Raw genomic sequence first — 20685 nt, 5'->3', positions numbered from 1 at the left:
AGCAGTGTTTGATAGGCTCGTCTAGCCTAGCTATCTGCAGGCTACGGTAAGCCTAACCCTACCGAAACGTACCATGGACGCCTCGCCAGAAACACGCCCCTCGGTGGTGTTATTGAGGGGCAAAGCCGTACACCCTAGCGTCATGGGGCCAGCCCTTGGCATGACGGCCCTCGAATAACGCCCCTGGAATGGATATAGGAAAGGAGCAGAGGCTTCAATCCACAACTTCATAAACTTTCACTGACACTAAGTACCGCCGAGTACCCTTGAGCGGGACGTGCCCGACGATGCCTTCGGGAGGCGGCCGGTGGTGCCCCTGGACTTACTCGAACATATCGCTGGTCATGAAAGCCGTTCTAGCATTTTTAATCAACTTACACAGAGTGGATGGGAGCGAAAGAACAGGTTGTTTTTGTTGACTGTGGCAGCAGCGTCAGTGCTGACACCTGTTGCCGGCGCCGAACACTACATAGGAGTCAGCTCTGTCCTCCTTCTTCCCCCGATGTACTCCTCCTCCGCATCCTACCACTACCCCAACTAAAGTCCCTCCTACCTCCAACAAAGTCCCTCCCCTCCCCCTCCTCGAAGGTCGGGGATGTGATGGCATGGTTGTGGTGTTAATCCATTTTCAGAAATTGTGTTGAATTAAATCCTCCCTTGTGATTACTATTAAAGCTTTTAAATTTTGATCTGAAATATCCGATAAATTCAGGATGACGCGACAGTTCGTTCGCCAAGAATTTATCAATTTGCGTAGCTTGATAGGGTAGTAGGGCTACTAGTTTTATTTGACCTGTCTACAATAATCTGGGGGCATTGCGGGAGTGGGGCGGGGCACCAAGGCAGGGCACCAACAGCAACGGTCTTACTCTCTCTTTCAGTCTGGAGAGAAAATAAAGAAAACAGGAACGGGGGTCGAGACCTTCGATGCATGATCTGAGAACTTAGCAAACTACCGTCGCATGGAAGTGGTGCGGGTGGCAGGGGAGGAGGGCTTGCAAAATCCTTCGGGAATGAAACGAATACCAAGAGAAAGTAAATCAGCGACAGTGATCACACTACTCGCCAAAAATGGTAAGCACGTTATTACTTGTAATGCTCAGCTGTACAGAGATGAAGACATGTTGTCATAAGAGTAGAAGGAGTAATCTGTGCGCCATATCCGAGGGTAAGAAGAAGAATTGTTTACATAAATAAATATCAAGTTTACGAGAATGTCTTCAGACATTACTCGGCAGTGTGTGACTGTGTGATAACCAGACCGCTACACTTTACCCAAGTTTTAATAGATAACTTCTTTGTCTCGAAACAAGCAAGTGTGCGTTTGTTTCTTTGTAACCTACGTATTATGAGTATTTGTTTAGGAATGCTAAAAGGAGTATTAATCATTCAAACACCGCTGCCTGCCAGCATGTGCGCTGGTAACGAATTATATTATGATTGCAACATTTACAATAGGTTATTGTAAGCACACCGTGCCAGACTTGTTTTGCGGGATAAAGAAGTTAGGCTTGGAGACCTTTGTATATTTTCTTAGATTTCCAGCTACCTGACCTTTCTCCAAAGAAGTTCTGACCATACTCTGATTTTCAAGTTCATAGTCCATCAGCGCGCGCTAAGCTGTATCTCTGTCATGGTTGCCAACTTTACAATGATATTCTCTCTCTCTCTCTCTCTCTCTCTCTCTCTCTCTCTCTCTCTCTCTCTCTCTCTCTCTCTCTCTCTCTCTCTCTCTTCCTGATATCTGTATGGAAGGAGAACCCATGCCAGTTGTTTTTACCGTGACAATAAATAAACTTATTCGTATAGAGCGACAATCCTATTCCTTTTAGCCCAATTTACTTCGAACACAAGAGAATAAAGGAACAGTTTGACAGGTATCATCACAAGTTCCGAGGTGACACTATAGACTTCTTCGAAATCGAGTCCTAACCTTGACATCCACTCCGTATCTAGCGCTAAGAGCGAGACTCTTAAGGAAGTCATAATAATTGTTATGCACTAATTAAATCCGTGAATAAGCTGCAGTTTATTTATTTATTTATTTTTACTTAGCAACAATATGTGTCTGTCCACAAACTGACTTTAACCACAGGAATCCAGTTATGAAAACCCTATGGCTGTTAAAGTTTTTTTATTTGTTGTAAGAGAACTAGTGGGAGAAATTTTCCATTTCTTACTCCTATTTCAATCGTCCCGGATTTATTTTGATATATATTGCTCTTTTCATTCTTTGTATAATTCAAATCTGCATCATAGTATTCTTTTCATTTAATAAATCATCAGACAATTCAATGTAGTACTACACTTTAGCAGAATATGTTTATTTGGAAGTAATTTTACTCAGACTCATTTGCTCTTAGCCTATTTTATCCTAGGCTACACACGCTCACACGTACACTCGACAAGAAAAGTGAAGATACAGTTTTCATTAGCTTTCGTTCATCAAATTTCCTATTTGTTTTTACTGAAAAGACATATCACTAAATTTACTCTAGAATATGAAAATACACTGCAAATTATATCATATAAGTTAAAACTGCAAAACAAATCCGTTCAGATACTTAAAAACACGATATATGTCCGAAGTAATTGGAATTTATCATATGGATTCGTTCATAGAGATCTGGTAGATAGAATGTGAATTTCTGATTGTAGTACTATGTATCACGACGACTTGAAAATTTATTTGTACATATCCATTTTCTAACCTTTAACGAAGTCACTGCTAAGAGCTACAAAATAACTATACCCCATTTTCTTTAGTATAAGCTCTGCAGAAATTACAATATTATATTTTGAATTATCTGATTAATTTTACTTAGCATTTAAATATTTGATAGATAGATTTAATAAATAGATTTAACTGTCCCTTCAAATTAGTTAAGAAATTATTTAATTGATTTAGGGAGTGATAAGAACCATTGACCTGACATAGGCCTTTTCAGGGGGTAGCCATAGGCTGAGCGCGGGTTTTTGGGGCTTGTTCAAACAGACAGCACCAGAGACGGATAACTTGTTTCGTAAACTTTGTCTCTAGTTTAATTTATGTAGTGTAGGGTTTTAGAAATTAATAACCCTTAAGATAATTGGTTTTGTATGATCTCCTTTCCTGTTTGTACTGGACCTATCCTAACCCATATCTTATCCGAATCCTTATCTGCAACCAAAATTTAAAACGGCCATTCACACTGATCTGTCGTCGGAAAATTCGGTAAGTAAAATAACATTTCTTGTCAACTTACCAGTTTATTTCCACGAATATAATTAGAGGTCGCTGGGTTTGCTGATTAAATATATAGGATTTGTTTTTTTAGTTTAGGAGTAAATTAAGAGGTGTGTGTCCAAACTGGGTTAACTGAAAGGTAGGTCAACATACCAATTTTCCACAAAGGCTAGGCCGCCATTATTGTACGGCTGATTTGAGCCAACGGTCATTTGTTAGGAAGCGGTTTCGTCTTTTAACGTTTAACTTACTTATATAACTTAACTTACTTATTTAACTTAACTTACTTATTTAAGATGTAATGCACTGTTTCTTTACCTTAACTAAATTTTGAACCCTTTTACGTAGTTAGGCTATTGTAATATTGGAGTTGTGAGAATTAATTAGGCATAGGCTCAGATTGAACAATTTTACAGGGTTTATATAATTACATGGGTGTAGTAGAAGATTTAGTCAATTAGGTCTGTCTGTTTACTTGGCATTACTATTTGGGATTAGTTTACCTTAATTTTACTTTAACCGGGTCAAAACTTAATTGAATTCTGGGACCAAACTGAACTGCCCTGGGAATTTTATGGCCTTGGTTTAATTTATTCATAGTGCTTATTAGAATAATTGCATTTACCTAAATTACTCTTACCTGAATTTAACTAGCCTACTTAAACTTACAAAGCAATTATTAATCCTTTGGATTTTCTGGCACAAGTCTGAAAACACGTTAGGCACACAGAAGAATTGTGTGCTTAACAACTCGTTTTATACCATTTACTGCATTACTAGAGAACACTCAGTGGAAGGAATTACCCTCATAATTTTGTAGAGTATATTCCTTCAATCATCCCACTGAGTGAAACAAATTTCCCACAACGACAATATCTACTCGTTTTCCTTCATGAACAGGGATATTATTGGATCATCGATTGTAAGTGGTGAATCCAATTATTCTAGTTTCTACAAACTCATATTTGCATTCCAAAGCGATTAAAGTTAGCAGACGCCAATGGCAGTCATGTTGCGATGGCTGAGGTAGGTTGAGCAAATCTAGTTGCATCCACATGAGCGTTTTCTATGATGTGAGGAAGAGCCCTAGGACTTCGAGCGGGAAAGCGCAAGGTTACAGTAGCATGTCAGGTCAAAGATTTTCTGCCTATATGCTCCCATTACAAAGCAGTTCATAGTAGCCTACAGCCCTACACGACTGCATTTCTTTGCCGCAAGGCTGAAAGATCTCCCAACACATCAGCATTTTTTGCACAATATAAAACTTGAATTGCCTGTGCAATGCATATTGAGTTATTTGTGGTAATAAATATTTTTACTTAACACAGCTTTTTTCGTGAATGATTTGTGGACGAAACCTGATTTTCAAACGTACAGTCTATATCAAGAGAGCAAGAATGACCGCAGCCTGTGTCTAAAATTTTCCACTTCTTTTTACAATCTATGAATGTTATGGCAACTGTTGAATGAAATTAAGATTGGGTAGGAATTTCTTAGAGAATTAACTTGAATATTATGATCCTTCAAATTTTATCTAGCTTAGTGCAGCACGATCTTGGCAGTCATATCACCCTGTTTCCCAGGTATCTGTGCACCGACTCATCGCCCTCTTTCTTTCCCCTGTCACAAGTCCGTCACCAATACTATAATTCTCTCTCTCTCTCTCTCTCTCTCTCTCTCTCTCTCTCTCTCTCTCTCTCTCTCCTCACTTTTAAAACACATATGGTAAAATATTATCTCTCAATCTCTCAAAGTAAATATAATGAATTAAGTATCTCTATAGATAGGCCTATGCTCTCTCTCTCTCTCTCTCTCTTGAAACATTTGAAAAAATATTATCACTTAATCTCTCAAAGTAAATATAATGAATTAAGTATCTCTATCGATAGGCCTATGCTTACGCGCTCTCTCTCTCTATCGTGATAATATTTCATTCTTTACTGTATTGTTCCTCACGATTTCCACAAGTACTGCCCAAATTTTAAAACACTTTCTCTCATTGTTTAAGATCCGTCTTCAATTACGTGTGAATTTTACGTCAGTTTAGTGTCAAACATTACTTATAAGTAAGGTTTCACAGTAGGTTTTCAAAAAGGATGATCGATATTCTACCCTGAACTGACGTTACCAAACCAACATTAACGAATAATATAGAGCCTGTTTCTACATTCAAGTATAAATGATTATAGGACCTCTACAGAATCTTTATGGTGTAAAGTTATGGAAATCTAGGACGCAACAAAAGCTATGATTTTGAAGCGCCACCCCCTTTCTAGAGTTGCCAGGTGTAGCATTATTAAACAATATATGTCCGAAGATTTAAAAAAACTCTATCTTAACTTCCCTTGCCGAGTGTACATATATGTCACTGCATTTCACTATCTGCTTGAAATTTCAGGCAGTTCGCGAAATGCCTGATTTTGCTATCTGCTGTAGCATATATATATATAATATATATATATTATTAATATATATATATATATCTATATATATATATATATTATATATATAGATATATATATATATATATATATATATTATAAATATCTTTATACACACATATACATATATATATATATATATATATATATATATATACAACTACACACACAGACACAATTATTGGAAAACGGTTATGAAGACAGGACTCAAAGCTTGGTCTTCAACCTTTATTCCATGAAAGGCTTCATTTTATCAATAGAATAGTTTATAGATGAACTACAGTGACTGGAAATCGTTTATGTATGTCAGTATTCAGATCAATATATTGATCTTTACCATTAATTAGATAAAAGTTTTAATTTTCTTCACTGAGTGAAGGAGAACTGTGGCCTGAAGATGAGTTATGACCTGAAGATGGAAAGCTGTTACCGGAAGATCAAAAGCCATTACCTGAAGATGGCGGTTGGCTTATCTGTGCCTCTGGACACTGGATTGAGCAACTGTCGTGCCATAAGAACAAGGAACATTCAGAGTATTGGGCAAAAAATGTAAGGTTTATGAAATTTAGGTCTATAAGATGGTTTCCGACAGCAGAAAATCAATAATAAGTCGGCTTTTCCCGGCGACAAGATGAGGTAATTTTAACTCACTTGCTGTTTAGTAGGTCTAGGGGTGTGGTGCCTGGGTAGTGTTAGGGGATTCCTACAAAATGACAGCAATGCCTCCAGTGGTGCAAATTATAAGGAATGAAAATGAGCTCTTAACAAAACTCGAAGCATACTTGTAGGTCTAGGACACCGACCTCCACAACTCATAATTTCATCAACTAATTTCTTTTACTGATGTCAATTCATTAAAAAAAAAAATCTGTTATTCTTCCTCTTCCCAGCTGGTTCCCATTATATGGGGTCGCCGTCTCGGATGAGCCGTTTCCATCTGTTTCTATCCTGCGCTTCTGCCTCATTATTTCCTTTCTCATGTAAGTCTCCTCTCACACAGTCCTTCCATCTCTTTCTTGGTCTTCCTCTTCTTCTTCCTTGAACCTCCATCCCCATAGTATGTCTCCCAGCGTGGTCCTCATCTCTCCTCAACAGGTGTCCATACCATCTCAGCCTCCCCTCCTGCACTTTCTTTGATATTTCCACCATCTTAGTCGACCCCCTTATGTAGTCATTTCTGATCCTATCCTCTCTTGTCACCCCATACATCCACCTAAGTATTCTCATTTCTGCCACATCCATCTTCTTCTCCTCTGTCTTTCTCATGTTTGCTCTTTCTGAACCATACAGCATTGCTGCTCTTATCACCGTCTCGTGAAATTTTCCTTTTAACCTCAGCAGTACTCTTTTATCACAAAGACCTCCAGAGGTCGCTCTCCAGTTGTTCCAACCTGCATGTACCCAACGTTTTACTTCTTCCATACTTCCTCCGGCATTAACAAAGGATCCCAAATACTTAAACTTATCAACTCTCTTTATTTGTTCTCCACCACGCTGAATACTTTCTCTATCATCCCCCTCATTGGTGGTACACATATAGTATGTCTTAGATCTACTTATTCTCATTCCTCTGTCCTCCAGTACTTTTCTCCATTTTTCCAATTTCATTTCCAGATCTTCCCAGCTCTCTGGGCATAGAACAATATCATCCGCATACAATATGTTCCATGGTACTGCCTCCCTTCTTCTATTATAACGTCCATCTCTATGTTAAAGATAAATGGGCTCAGAGCCGACCCCTGGTGTAATCCTACTCTCACCTCAAAACCTCTGTCTCCCCAACACCGCTCCTCACTCTGGTAAATACATTCCGGTACATCTCTTGTATCAATCGCACATACTCGTACTTCTCTGGCACCATCCTCTCCCTTAGACTCCTCCATAACTCTTGTCTCAGGACTGGGTCGTAAGCCTTTTCAAGGTCAATGAATACCATATGGAGGTCCCTTTGCTTTTCCTGAATTTCTCCATTAGTTGCCTCAGACAAAATATACCATCTGTTGTTCCCCTTCCCTTCATAAATCCCATCTGCTCTTTACCCATTTGTACCTCTTCTCTCAGTGGCATCTATCATCCTTTCCCGTATCTTCAAAGTGTGGGACATCATCTTAATACCCCTATAATTACCACACTCTTGGACATCGCCTTTCCCTTTAAAAATTGGGATCAACATACTCCCACGCCACTCATTTGGTATCTTTTCCTGCTCAAGGATCTTTATCATAAGATCGTACAGTACATCCACTCCTTCATCTCCTAATGTAGTAGACAATTCTGTTTTAAAAATCATGCAATACATGTGTTTTTTTTTTCAATAAAATTTGTTATTTTCCTCCATAACTTCAAGTTGCATGTTTACAATGTTGGACCGTCTATTTTAGATATGAAAGGGAGAGCTAAGTAGATAGCCCCATATGGGTTGTAGACGTAGCAGGAAATCTGTTTCAATATAAATCTGAGGGCGATGACGAGCCAAAGCATCCTCTAATTTAAAATCTTTAGGTGTGCTGCAGTCGTAATTTTAAAAGAAGGTTCCAAGCAATACTTCGTTCATTTTCATTTTCAAGTCTTTAAAAATATAAAATGTCAAAATTCTGTTATTCATGACTGCAAATTCACTTTTGGGGAACATACATACCCAGCCAACCTCTTCTCCAGTTACGAAAGCAAATTATATATTAAGGAGATCTTTTCAGATTTTGTACAGTTACAGGAGCTGAACATATATATAAGAATAATTTAAGACACCCGAACATCAATACGCAGATATTAGCCTTATCTAGGAGAGAAATTTTTTTCCACAGCATCACGAGAATGCGAAAATATGACTTGGTACTGCTCTGGTACAACCACACTGCAAGAATCTCCTGCAGAATAAATTTCTAATCAACATGCTAGCTGAAAGTGTATTTAGAAGCACTTGAAAGACTTTGTCGCAGATGAAGACATAAGAATGAGCCATGTCAGTAGTGGGTTGAGCTCAAGCAGTGTAGTTAGTGATGCAGTTCGATTTCAGTGACCGGAAATCTCGGTGAACATCGAATTTAAACGGCATTTCCTCAGTCATATTACCTGGCCAATTTTAAGAGGCGGTTTTGAACCTCTTCTCGAGATGATCGAGATGAAACTTAATTTCCTTCGGATTTTCAAATATTGTTTCCAGTCACGCAAACGAAAAGATTGCGCGTCCAGTGTCGCGGAAAAGACCGATCCACTTTTTAGTGACATCCAAGTTCAAAATTTCTAAAGAGGAAAATAAAAGTGACCATTATTTTACGATAAGACATTTATCTTCTGCAACCCCCATGCTTCCGACATTATAAGGTGATATCCGGTCTTATCGTAGGCATAAATTATTTCTATTCTCTCTCTCTCTCTCTCTCTCTCTCTCTCTGCTTGGAAGACACACGCTATTAAAGGGAACCACTTTATGTTGGACACACACACATATGTATATATATATATATAAAGGTATAAACCACGAAGGAAAGTGAAACACTGTGTAGCTGCAAGATCTTTCTACTCACGTCCTTTACTTAGCAGACAGAGTCGGTCTGCTAAGTAAATGACGTGAGTAGAAAGATCTTGTAGCTACTCCAGTGTTTCACTTTCCTTCGTGGCTTAAACCTTTATTTATGCATTTATCACGTTCCAAACTTTCGTGATTCAGTTATACACACACATACACACACACACACACACACACACACACACACACACATATATATATATATAAATATATATATATATATCTATATATATATGGTAACGCACGAAGTTTTAAAGAAAGAAATGTATCAAATTTTTAGCAAATATTTTTCGCAAACCACCCCTTCATTAATATTCTGCGTCAACTAAAAATTAAGAATTTTGCTAACCATAAAGAAAAATTGCCACCTTATGAATCGGGAATCATATACAGGTATGTATGTTTTTATAAATGTTATATTTTGATTTTAAATGTTTTATATATGTAAGCTAGATCCTACTCGTTAACATTTGACATTTTATATTTTTAAAGACTTGAAAATGAACGAAGTATTGCCTGAAACCTTGTTTTAAAATTACGACTGTAACACACCTAAAGATTTGAAATTAGAAGATGCTCTGGCTCGTCATCACCCTCCGATTTATATACGTTTACAACCCATACGGGGCTATCTACTTAGCTCTCCTTTTCATATCTAAAATAGACGGTCCAACATTGTAAACATGCAACCTAAATTTATGGAGAAAAAATACCAAATTTTATTGAAACAAACCACACCGTATTGCATGATATTTAAAACAGAATTGTCTACTACAATGAAAAATTCGTAACGTCAAGATATTCATGCAATATGAACACAGTTTTCGGAAGATAATTGTTTTCCTACTTAACGCGATCTCTCGAAGCAAATGAGCAAGTTGGTTCTTTATTATCACTGCTTTTGCTAACTCGCAAACAATTCCCTTTATACTAAATCAGAATATGCATAATATATATAATTTCTATTCCAGAAAACAATTTGATCATCTCTTTTTATGCTAGACTTAGGTAGAAAGCTTTCACACTGTTGTAAAATAATACTTTAGGTAACTGGTTTGACACCATTGTCCACAAAAACTGAGGCAAACGAAGAAGAAGAAACCGAAAAACTAACGAGCACAGATATGAAAGCCTAGATGCCGCATCGGCCGCTAGCTGAATAGGCTGGCGCACGTCATCAGGCCCGCCATCTTGGCGCGGTAATTCAAACAATGCAGCAGGCTGCAGTATATGACGTTTTTTCGCCACTATTCGCTTAATATTGCACGGATTTTCTTGTCTGATGGCTCGTTACAAAGCTTACATAATTCCCTACAAGGATCTAATAAAATAAAGTTGTTCCTTATTGTTTGAAAGTTAACTTACAATGACTTAGTTTTAGCAGGTAGGGGGAAGGGGGCTAGTTGTACACAAATGTTAATATTTACCCATAACTATTGCTGTAAACAATAATTTGAAATGCTGTGATAAGACAGCCTACGAAAAAAAATGGTTAAAACAATATTGTTTAAGGGCCATTAGGTCAATAGGGTAAATCGTGTATGTTGGACACTAATTTGATGTTTCTAGATTTCTTTCACTGCGTTATAGCTATGTAATATTAAAGTGTTAATCTGGTCCTTGTAATAAGAACTAAATAACCAAGCAAGGCACATAATGAGTTTTTGTTGATGTTTTGATATAGCCTGCTGATTTCATATCAATGCATATAGATTATCATTACAATGTAGTATCATTAAACTGTTGGAAACAGCAATGAAAAAAAAAACTTGTTTAAACTCCTGGGAATATTTATAAATAAATGCGCAGATGTACAATAAATGTAATATATACATTCAATGTAAGAACAAATATCATGAAAATAAATCATTGAGCAATACATTTTGAGAGTTGTTACTTCAAAGTACAGGCTTAATGACCCATAAGGCCACCCACAGCTTTAAATTTACATGTGTGACCAAACCAATGAACAGTTAGCTGAAAAAAAAAAAATTAGACTGGCCTTATGATTGTGGCCTAGGCTGAAAGGCTCGGTGGGTGGGGGGGGGGGGGGGGTGGGGGGGGGGGGGGGGGGGGCGGTTACTATGACCGGGTATACAGGGTTGCTCGTCAGGATTGGCTCATTTTGGCAATTTTGGTCTATAGATGGGTCCCCCTTCTGGAAGGGTAGAAGTATAGAGATGGTCCAGGCCCTTATCCCAAATAAGGTATAACAATTTGGGTCCTTGACAACACAGGTCTAGAGATGAGCTATATTGAACTGTTAATGCTTGCCATAATGATATATCCTAGTCTGAGCAAATTAAAGGTAGTTTTGTGAAAAATTTAAGTTATATATAATTATTTCACCATATAAAATTAGGTCTAGAGATAGGTCATTTTTGCCACTAGACGAGGTCTCTTGATACCCGCTAAATTTTCCAAAGCCAGGTCTAGAGGTCAGAATTCACTGAGGAGCATCCCGTTCCAAAAAATTGGAAGAACCTCCACCCCCCCCGGGCTCAAAGGAGCAGGCAGAGATGCAAAGGCTAGATAACACAGAAATCCTAGTTATTCTAGGGCCTACTGTAGTCTATTTTAGGCTCAACCCCACAGTTTTATGACTTAAACTTGTAGGCCTGTGCCAAAAATTATATTGGGGGATTTTTTAACAGAGCTCTTCGAGAGACAAAGATTTTACTTAAGTTGCACAGATCCATAGCTGTAGGCCTACTTTAGTCATCTGTCTTATCACAGCATTTCAAATTATTGTTTACAGCAATAGTTATGGGTAAATATTAACATTTGTGTACAACTAGCCCCCCTTCCCCCTACCTGCTAAAACAAAGTCATTGCAAGTTAACTTTCAAACAATAAGGAACAACTTTATTTTATCAGATCCTTGTAGGGAATTATGTAAGCTTTGTAACGAGCCGTCAGACAAGAAAATCCGTGCAATATTAAGCGAATAGTGGCGGAAAAACGTCATATACTGCAGCCTGCTGCATTGTTTGAATTACCGCGCCAAGATGGCGGACTTGTTGACGTATGTCCGGCCGGCCGATGCGGCATCTAGGCTTTTATATCTATGCTAACGAGTAACGAATAGTAACGATCACTATTGCCATTTCAGCGCGAAACGCGCCAGATCTAGCTCGTTTTGGAAAATTCTGGCGCTTGTTTGTCGCATTTTACCAAGACCACCGAGATAGGTGGTCTTGATTTGACACGGTCGCGCTTATTAGCGCCTTTTGGATATATCTAACGCGAAATTTGGCACATTTCTGGTTATTTAAAATAATAATAATCCCAAACAGAAAAAATAAGCGAAAATACTTAGAATTATTTGGTATTTGAAACTTGTCATCAGCTTGATGAATACTCTCTCACGGACTGTTCACCTCATTCTAATGCCGAGGTGGAAAGGATATTTAGTCAAATGAATATTATCAATTGAAAGACCTGCAGTAGGATGGATCTGAAGACTTTAAATTCAGTATTATCACTCGTTATGGCCTCAAGCGTAAAGGAAAACGTTGCTATGATTATAAATTGCCAAAAGTTGTTGATACTATTGGCGAAACACAAGACGAACCTGGAACTTCTCAAAGCTCAGAGGCATCTATAATAAATTTTGAAGTGGAGGATGATCTGGACATCCTAGAACTTTTATTATTGGATTTTTGAAATATGTGTAGGTAAACTATTGTAGATTCCTTATATTTGTTAGTACTTAATGTCTGTTTTCATGGCTTAATTTTGTTAGATTTTTTTTTTTACTGAATCGCCATGGAACACCTAGGAATTAAGGTAAAGTCACTTTGCTATTTGAAAATAGTCCTAGTGCTTTTATTTAGCGCTATATGAGAATTATTTAGCGCGTTTCGGAGGACCCTCTGGCGCTTTTTGAAAATAGGAAATGGCAACACTGGTAACGATGTTGTCGAGCATAGTAGTAAGACAGTTACTACAGTACTTGGTCGGTGCAGTGTTGCCACACGTACGATCATTATCGTACATGTACGATAAAAACGGCCTTGGTACGATAGCATTTTCCATTACGTACCGTACGATTTGTACGATAATTACATATAAGTATATAATTACAAATATAAGTGGTCGGTGATCTCTCCCATGAAACACGCTATAATTTATATATAAGAAAATTATTTCAGAGTTCGTACATAGCTTGCCGCCGCTTGTCTCCAACTGTAACGGGTTCAAAGGCTATTGGAACAGTGGGAGGCACTTATATATGTAGAAAACTAATTCGATAGCACAATATAAATTTTAAGGTGGTGAAACATGGAGGTAAAAATAAAATACGAAAATCAATAAAGTATTCTAATTAAAAAAAGGGTATTAAGTAAGAACAGCCATCTTAGATTCCCAGTTCCTCTTTAGTTTCAATAACCTTTCTGTTATCGGCTACCGACTCTGCATCATAGCCTGCAAGTTCAGACCGTTACATTATTAATACGAATTAACACTGAAAAACTTTTAAATTAATACTCGAAAGGCATCAACTTTAATATGAAAACTATATATCACTCAATCTACGGGCTATACACAAATATCCTTCATTACCAATCGAGGATAAATTGGTCAGGTTACAAATTGCGGTCGTTACTGCACCCAGGTAAGCCTACCACACCTACAGTAAACAAGGAGGAAAGGGACCTAATTACAGGTTGACTATTCTCAAATAACAAAATAAACATATAATATCAGTAATAACAAACTAATAGCCCACCAGCGGAAAACAACACTATCCGGATAAGGGGCTAAAACTGACCGTTATACAATCCAAACTATAACACACTATAGCACTCGCCTAACTGTAAGAGAAAAAAAATAACGATACTATTACGATGCATAATGCATTTAAAGTTTTAGGTAACGTATCCTTACAGAGCTATTTTATTATTATTTTTTTAGGTCACGTCAAGATTTCTGGAACCTTAACTAAAAGACTCCAATGACCTTAACTTAGCTAAAGGGCGAAGCATGAATGGCTTAAGTGAAGGTTTTTCCATCGATCATGGATGCAAAGTCCAGAGATGGGGAGAGAGAGAGAGAGAGAGAGAGAGAGAGTGAGCGAGCCTGTCTTTGGTGAAGAGCCATTTTCCAAATCAAAGTACAAACGTCTACAGGATCCATTTGTAATAAATATGTCTTCCCCGCAGCACGTCTGCTAAGCGCTCTTCATTGCAGCCCAGCACTCACGGTATCCAAACGGGTTGTATGAGTGAATTGTTGTTATTGTTGTTGCATTAAGCCAACACTTCTTGTTGGCACGGGCCTTTCCCTTGTTCGGCCCGTAGGTGATCTGAAAAGATTCATTAGGTACACGGTTAGTTTTTTGAAATTGGAAATATCTTTAGTTGTAGAGATAGGAGTGGACAGGGGAAGGATGATGGTGTCAGTAAGAGAGGGCCATCATGTCATATTATAGTAGAAGTTTGAAAGAATGTAAGGCTTTCGAGTATCGGAGAAGCGGTGCAGGTGGGGTTGTCCAACCCTTTACTCCCTTGGGTCCCTGCGGGAGGATTTCAGTTGTAGGTAAAGTTTTAAAAGAATAATAGTGGATGATGTGGATAGAGCCTTACAGTGAGGGGATGTGATGAGGGTTGTTGATGTCACTTATTAATTTCTTTACCTTGGTGGAGGTAGGTTGTAGAGCACCTGGCATGCTCTTCTAAGTTTTCAGTGATTGTCTCTGTGACTGTGGCAGCTGCATGCTCAGCATCTTGTGCAGGTAATTAATTTTGTGCTGCACCTCTTAGCTGTGCTGTTTCTCTGCATTCCAGCAGGTAGTGAAGGAGTGGTTGCTGTGTTTCTTCTTGACAGTGTTCACATGGTCTGACACTGTTTTCCACAATTTCCCAGCAGGCTTTATATCCTAGCCTGAGTCTGTGGATGATCACAGCAAGTTTTCTTGGTGTGTGCCTGTCTATGGGAGGAGGCACTAGATCAGTCGATGTCTTATACCATCTGGCAGACGGTGAGTTCTTTTCTACCCACTCACGATGGTCTTTTAGCAATTTTTCTTTGCAGAGTGGTTTCATTGCATTCTTGATTTGTTGCAGTGCAGGTTGTATATGTATTTGCACTCTGTCAATGTGTTTTGTACTTTTGGCTAGCTCATCAGCCCTCTCGTTGCCTGGAATTCCTATGTGACTGGGTATCCAGTTTAAGGTGACAGGTCTTCCTCTTTCGCTGTGCTGGTGTAGCAGTGTTTTAATTCCAGCCAGCAGTGCCTTATTTTCTTTATTTTTCTGTTGTTGCAGGGCTTGCATTGAGGACTTTGAGTCGGTGTGGATGATTACAGGCCCTTCTTCATTCTCCAGTGAGTACAGCAGTGCCTGCCTTATTGCTGTTAACTCTGTCTGCATAGTGGAGGCGTGGTTGGAGGTCCTCCAACAGGCTGTGAAGTTTCTTGAATATACTGCAGCTCCCGTAGTTTGATTCTCAGGATCTACAGTGCCATCGGTGTAGTATGTTTTTTGTGCCCCTATGGTCTCAGTGTTTCTGATTGCTTCATAGGCCGCTCTTAGCTCTTCTCTTGTGCAGTCCTCTTTTGCTCTGGCAGGCTTGTGTATTTGTATATTGCAGTGTCCATCTTCCAGGGTGGTAGTTGTTGTGTGCCCTGTGTTGTGTCTGGACCTAGGTGTAGCAGTGTCTCTGCCATGTCTAGACTCTTGATGTTGTCACTTTGGTCCTTACCATAGGAACTCGAAGTTTGAATCTCTGGGTGTTTAGCAAGTTCCTCTCTGGCTCTTTTCCTAGAGATGGAGTCTCTTTCTGAGAGGAACATCTTGGCCATTGCGCTTTCATTTTGCTGTGCAATCCTATCCTCTAGTTTTGGCAAGTTAGTTTCAAACCTGAGGTTGCACAGCCTTGTCCATGTGGGTGCTCCTTGCATTGTTTTGAATGACCTCCTGTGATTCTTTTTGAGCCTCTGTCAGCCTCATCAGTGGGGGCAGCATAGTCCACCAATGTTCTGGTGCAGGCTAGGTAGTTCTTCCTTTGTATGTATTCATTTGCTCCCTCTTTCAGGGATGACATGTATCTCATGGCGGCCAGTCTTGCATTTGCTCTTTCTCTCAAGTACTTGATTTCTTCCTTGAAAGTTAGCTGCTGGTCTGTGACAACTCCCAGGTACATGTAGCTGTCTACCTATTCTATGGGCTCAGCTCCTATTGTTAGTGGTTGCAGCGGTCTGTGGGCTTTTATTGTCATGGCCTTTGTTTTATTTTTGTTTATTTTAAGGCCTAGCTCATTTGATTTATTGTTGATGTCATTGAGTGCCCTTTGCATTCTGGGTACTCTAACAGCTCCTCTTGCTACTACACACACATCATCGGCATAGATGAAGATTTCTACGCCTTCTGGAAGCTGCAGGGAGGCTATATTCTCCATTAGTATATTGAATAGAAATGGACTCAGAATTCCTCCCTGAGGGGTGCCATTTTCCAAGTCGTGGAATGTAGACATCACTCCTTGGAATTTTACTCTGGCCTGCCTTCCCAGTACATAGTTTTTTGTCCAGGCTAGTAAGTGTCCTTGGACTCCCTTCCTTACTACTGACTGAAGTATTGCTGCTGGACTGGCTAGTTCAAAAGCCTTTTCAAAATCTATGAAAACTACTGTGGCCTTCTTCTGATTTATGTAGCTGAGAACATCTGTTATGCACTCTGTAGTTCCGACTCCTTCCTGATATGCATATAGCTGTTTGCAGTGACCAATCTTGTACTTCATTCTATTTAGTACCATTTTTTCTCCAGTTTTCTCAATGCATGACACCAATGCGATTGGTCTTGGGTTCTCTGGATCTTTAGGTTTGGGGATTGGCTGCGTGTCCTGCTGCCGCCAGGTTTGTGGTCTTGTGTGTTCGATGTGTGTTTTGTTCAGGATTCTCAGAAAGGCTGTTTCTCCTGCAGGACCCATTTTGCTGATCATGGTGTATGTTATCCTGTCTGCTCCTGGTGCTGTGTCTCTGCCAACTTTAAAAACTGCTTTCAGTTCCTCTACTGTGTAAGGGGTGTCAGTATCATCTGGTCTGTGGCAGGCCGCATCGATCTCCTCATCTAATCGGTGCTAGTTGATCCTGAATTCTCTGTTTCAGGGGAGAGGTTACCCAAGCTAGTCCTATTGGCGAAGGATGTTGCCAGTCTTTCCGCTTCTTCTAGTGGGTGAGGGTGAGTTGCTGCGGGTGTTCTCTTCTTTCCGGCTACTCTGTTCAGCCACTTCCATAGCTCCGAGAGAGATGTGTACTGTGATAGTTTTGTACACCATTCCATCCACTTTTCAATTCTTATTTCTTGCAGCTGCTGTTGAACATCATTTTTGACTGCTTGTAGCAGTTCCCTGTTTTCTGTTGTCCTTCTTTTCCTGTAGTTTTTTGTTACCCTGTTCAGTAGGGTTTTCAGTCTTCTTACTTCTGGGCAGTAGTACCAGGAGTCTTTGTAGGTGTGGTCTCTTCTTCCTACTCTCATGGGCATTGCCCTGTTTGCAGCATTGTGTATAGCCTCAACTAGATCTTTTTCTAGCTGATCTATGTCCTCTGGAGGTGTGTATTGTGCTGCCCACTCTTCGAGGGCTAGACGAAATACAACCCAGTCTGCTAGGTCTTGGTTCCATGTCGGAGGAGGTGGCGGTATTGGCGGTAGTTGCTGCATCTCCAACTCTGTTACTGTGGCAAAGTGATCGCTTACTAGTGTCGTGTGTACTTGCCACCTTGTTAGGTGTCTGATTGTTGTTGTGGCAAATGTCAAATCTAATCTGCCTCCTCTTATGTGTGTAGGTTGCCCTGAGTTGAGTAGTGAGACTCCTTCAAACTCATCTAGAGAGAAAGCTATGTGCTCTCCAGGTTGGTTTGTGGTCGATGGGGATGATAGCAGAGGGTGATGTGCGTTAAAGTCCCCACATATAATTGTTGGTGAATCTGCTGCATGTGCGAAGAGCTGTGTGAGCTGTAGTTCCCCTGGTTCTTCTCTATGTATTTTTCTATATATGTTGTATATATCTATCCTCTGGTTTAGCAGTGTGATTCTCACTGCTAGGGTTTCCACATTGTTGCCACAGGGGATTAGGTTGTGTGTTCTCGCTGTTGGGATTGTATTCTTGACGAGAATTGCCAATCCTCTGTCTGTGCCTACGCATGGGGTTGTGTAGACATTGTATCCAGTTATTCTGAATTTTGTCCCAGTTGTTAGCATGGTTTCTTGAAGTAGAATGATGTCCACATTTTCTGTTTTGCAGACTGCAATTAGTGTGGCTGCCTTTGTCCTTATTCCACCAGCATTCCAGTTGATGATCTTCAGCATGATTGGTATGTTGAGGAGAACTGTCTGGGGTCCCTTGGTGCGTAGGCTCTTCCAGTTTCACCTGACATGCATTCAGTGACTGATGGTGATGATGAGGATGAGTTGAGAGGGGTGTGGGTTATTGGTTCAGAGGATGTGGAAGGTGAGGGGTTGAGGGTGGATGTGGAAGGTATAGGTGAGGGGGTTTGAGGAGTGGGTTTTGGTGCAGCTTGGGTCGCTGCCTCCTGCATAGAGGTAGAGGGGGAGGGGGACTTGGAAGCTCCTCTTTAGAAGTACTTCTATGCACTCTTGGACAGTTTCCGCGTTGATGTCTCCCTTTATGATGCGGTTGGAGAAGTCTGTCAATCTGTCTCTGAGATCGATTGTTTTGATGAAAATGGTCCTTGGCAATGGTTTAGGTGCCTGAGGATTTGTTTGCTTCTTGATGCAGACTTGGAGCTGTTTCTTTTTCTGCTGGGTCCTGCTTCCCTCCTGGATTCCTCCAGCTCTTCTTTGGTGTAAAACCTTCTTCTGGGCTGAGGTTTTGGGGCTGCCCTTCCTCTTGATATGCTCCTCTCTCTTCTTGTCTCTTTGGGCAGAGCGGCCTTTACTCTTGCCAATCTTTCAGGGCATCCCCAGGCCATGGCAATGTGTGCCTTGCTACAGTTGGGGCACTTTGGTGTTGTAGTCTCCCCTGTTTTCCGTTTGGCAATGCACTCTTCAGTAGGATGTTTTCTGCTGCATATTGCACAGGTCTCCTGCTTTGCCTGACATTGGCTCTTATGGTGCCCAAATTTCTGGCATTTGATATGAGTGAACCTTTCAGGAGGTCAATATACCTGCAGCTACAGTCCCAGTCGAAGTAGCAGAATGCACTAACGACCATTTCTCCGCCGTCTCACACGTTAGCTCAGAAACCAAAACAAAGATTAATTCCCGAGAATTATTGCTTGTCTTGGTCCTTAAGACCACCCAACAACAGATAAGGCCATTATGCACACTAGCTTAAAATTACATTACAAAAGCCTGTAAAGACATTTTATCTAAAACAGTCATGCACACAGAGCATACAACAGCGAAAGTTACCCCACTCAAGTCAATACAAAACTGTGTGAGAAAATATTACAGAAAAAACAACTGTATACAGAAAAATAAATTACATTTATTTTTGTACAGCACTGAAGCTATTTTTCTCGAAGAAATGGCTCGCTGAGAAACCATTAGCAACAGAGTTGATTATCAACTCCTTTCATGATCCTTTCAGGAAGTTATATTTCATGTTCCTTGACTGGGTTCTTCCAAAGTTGACTGAGTTCAACAAATTTTTTCCAGTCAGATAAAGCAGTAATAACAGTTCTCAATGATCAAGTGTCCATGCTATTCAGAGACCTCCTTCTCTCATTTATGGACAGGACCTATGTAATGAAAACTGATCTAAATACTGTAAATCCTAAAAGACATGACATGCATCTTAGTGACAGCCAAATGTACGTAGGAGTTAAAGTTATGCAGGGATTAAAAACCCCTCCATACAGGAAAAGAAAGCTCAACAGCAGGAGTTTTTTTATGAGGTGTAGAAGTTTCCTTATAGTTGCATGCACAGAAATAAAGAAGAGGTATAATTTCAATGATGGTGTCCTGTCAAAGTTAATCTGTCTCTGTCCCAAAAATGCTCTCTCATCAGAATTCAGAAAAAGAAGCCCCTTCTTATTCCCTCTTGCATCTAAGCTTCCTCTGATTGTACCCCCAGATGACCACTCACTACTTCAAAAGCTGGATGATCAATGCAACATGAACTTAAACATCTCGTTAATGAGTCACCTGATAAATTCTGGGGAGAAATGTCCCAAAAAGAGTCTAGTTTTTCAGACCTAGCCAATTTTGCTCTAACTGCTCTTTGCTTGCTGCACTCTAATGCTGAATGCGAACGAGTGTTCAGTAAAGTTAACCTCTTTAAAACTAAACAAAGAAAAAGACTGAAAATAAGGACAGTTAATGGGCTCTTCTCTCTGCTAGTTGCTCGTTTATCATGTTCCACTGGTGAGTCTCCACCTTTAACAATATCATCCAGATATGGATAAACAAAATCATAAGAAGCTAACAATTGGAAAATGAACTTCTGAAATATTGCAGGAGCAGAATGGATACCAAGTGGTAACCGTAAATATCTATATAGACCCAAATGTGTGTTAATTACCAAAT

General features: G+C 39.7%; 1 protein-coding gene across 3 annotated transcripts in view; it reads right to left on the bottom strand.

Moving 5' to 3' along the window:
- LOC135225363 (cyclin-dependent kinase 17-like) overlaps window positions 1–534 on the bottom strand; it is a 279842-nt gene extending 279308 nt beyond the window's left edge. Inside the window, exon 1 of one of the 3 annotated variants that reach the window (XM_064264718.1) lies at window positions 379–534. The gene's annotated coding sequence lies outside the window, so the exon portion shown is untranslated. Of the gene's footprint in view, window positions 1–72; window positions 92–326 lie in introns of those variants that run through there. The other 2 variants (XM_064264725.1, XM_064264731.1) reach the window with 2 other exon arrangements.
- Window positions 535–20685: the final 20151 nt, after the last annotated feature.

The sequence above is a fragment of the Macrobrachium nipponense genome, chromosome 20 (genome assembly GCF_015104395.2).
Source record: "Macrobrachium nipponense isolate FS-2020 chromosome 20, ASM1510439v2, whole genome shotgun sequence".
In the NCBI taxonomy this organism is placed as follows: domain Eukaryota; kingdom Metazoa; phylum Arthropoda; class Malacostraca; order Decapoda; family Palaemonidae; genus Macrobrachium; species Macrobrachium nipponense.
The sequence above is the reverse complement of the archived record's forward strand: the minus strand, read 5'-3'. Positions and strand labels throughout refer to the sequence as shown.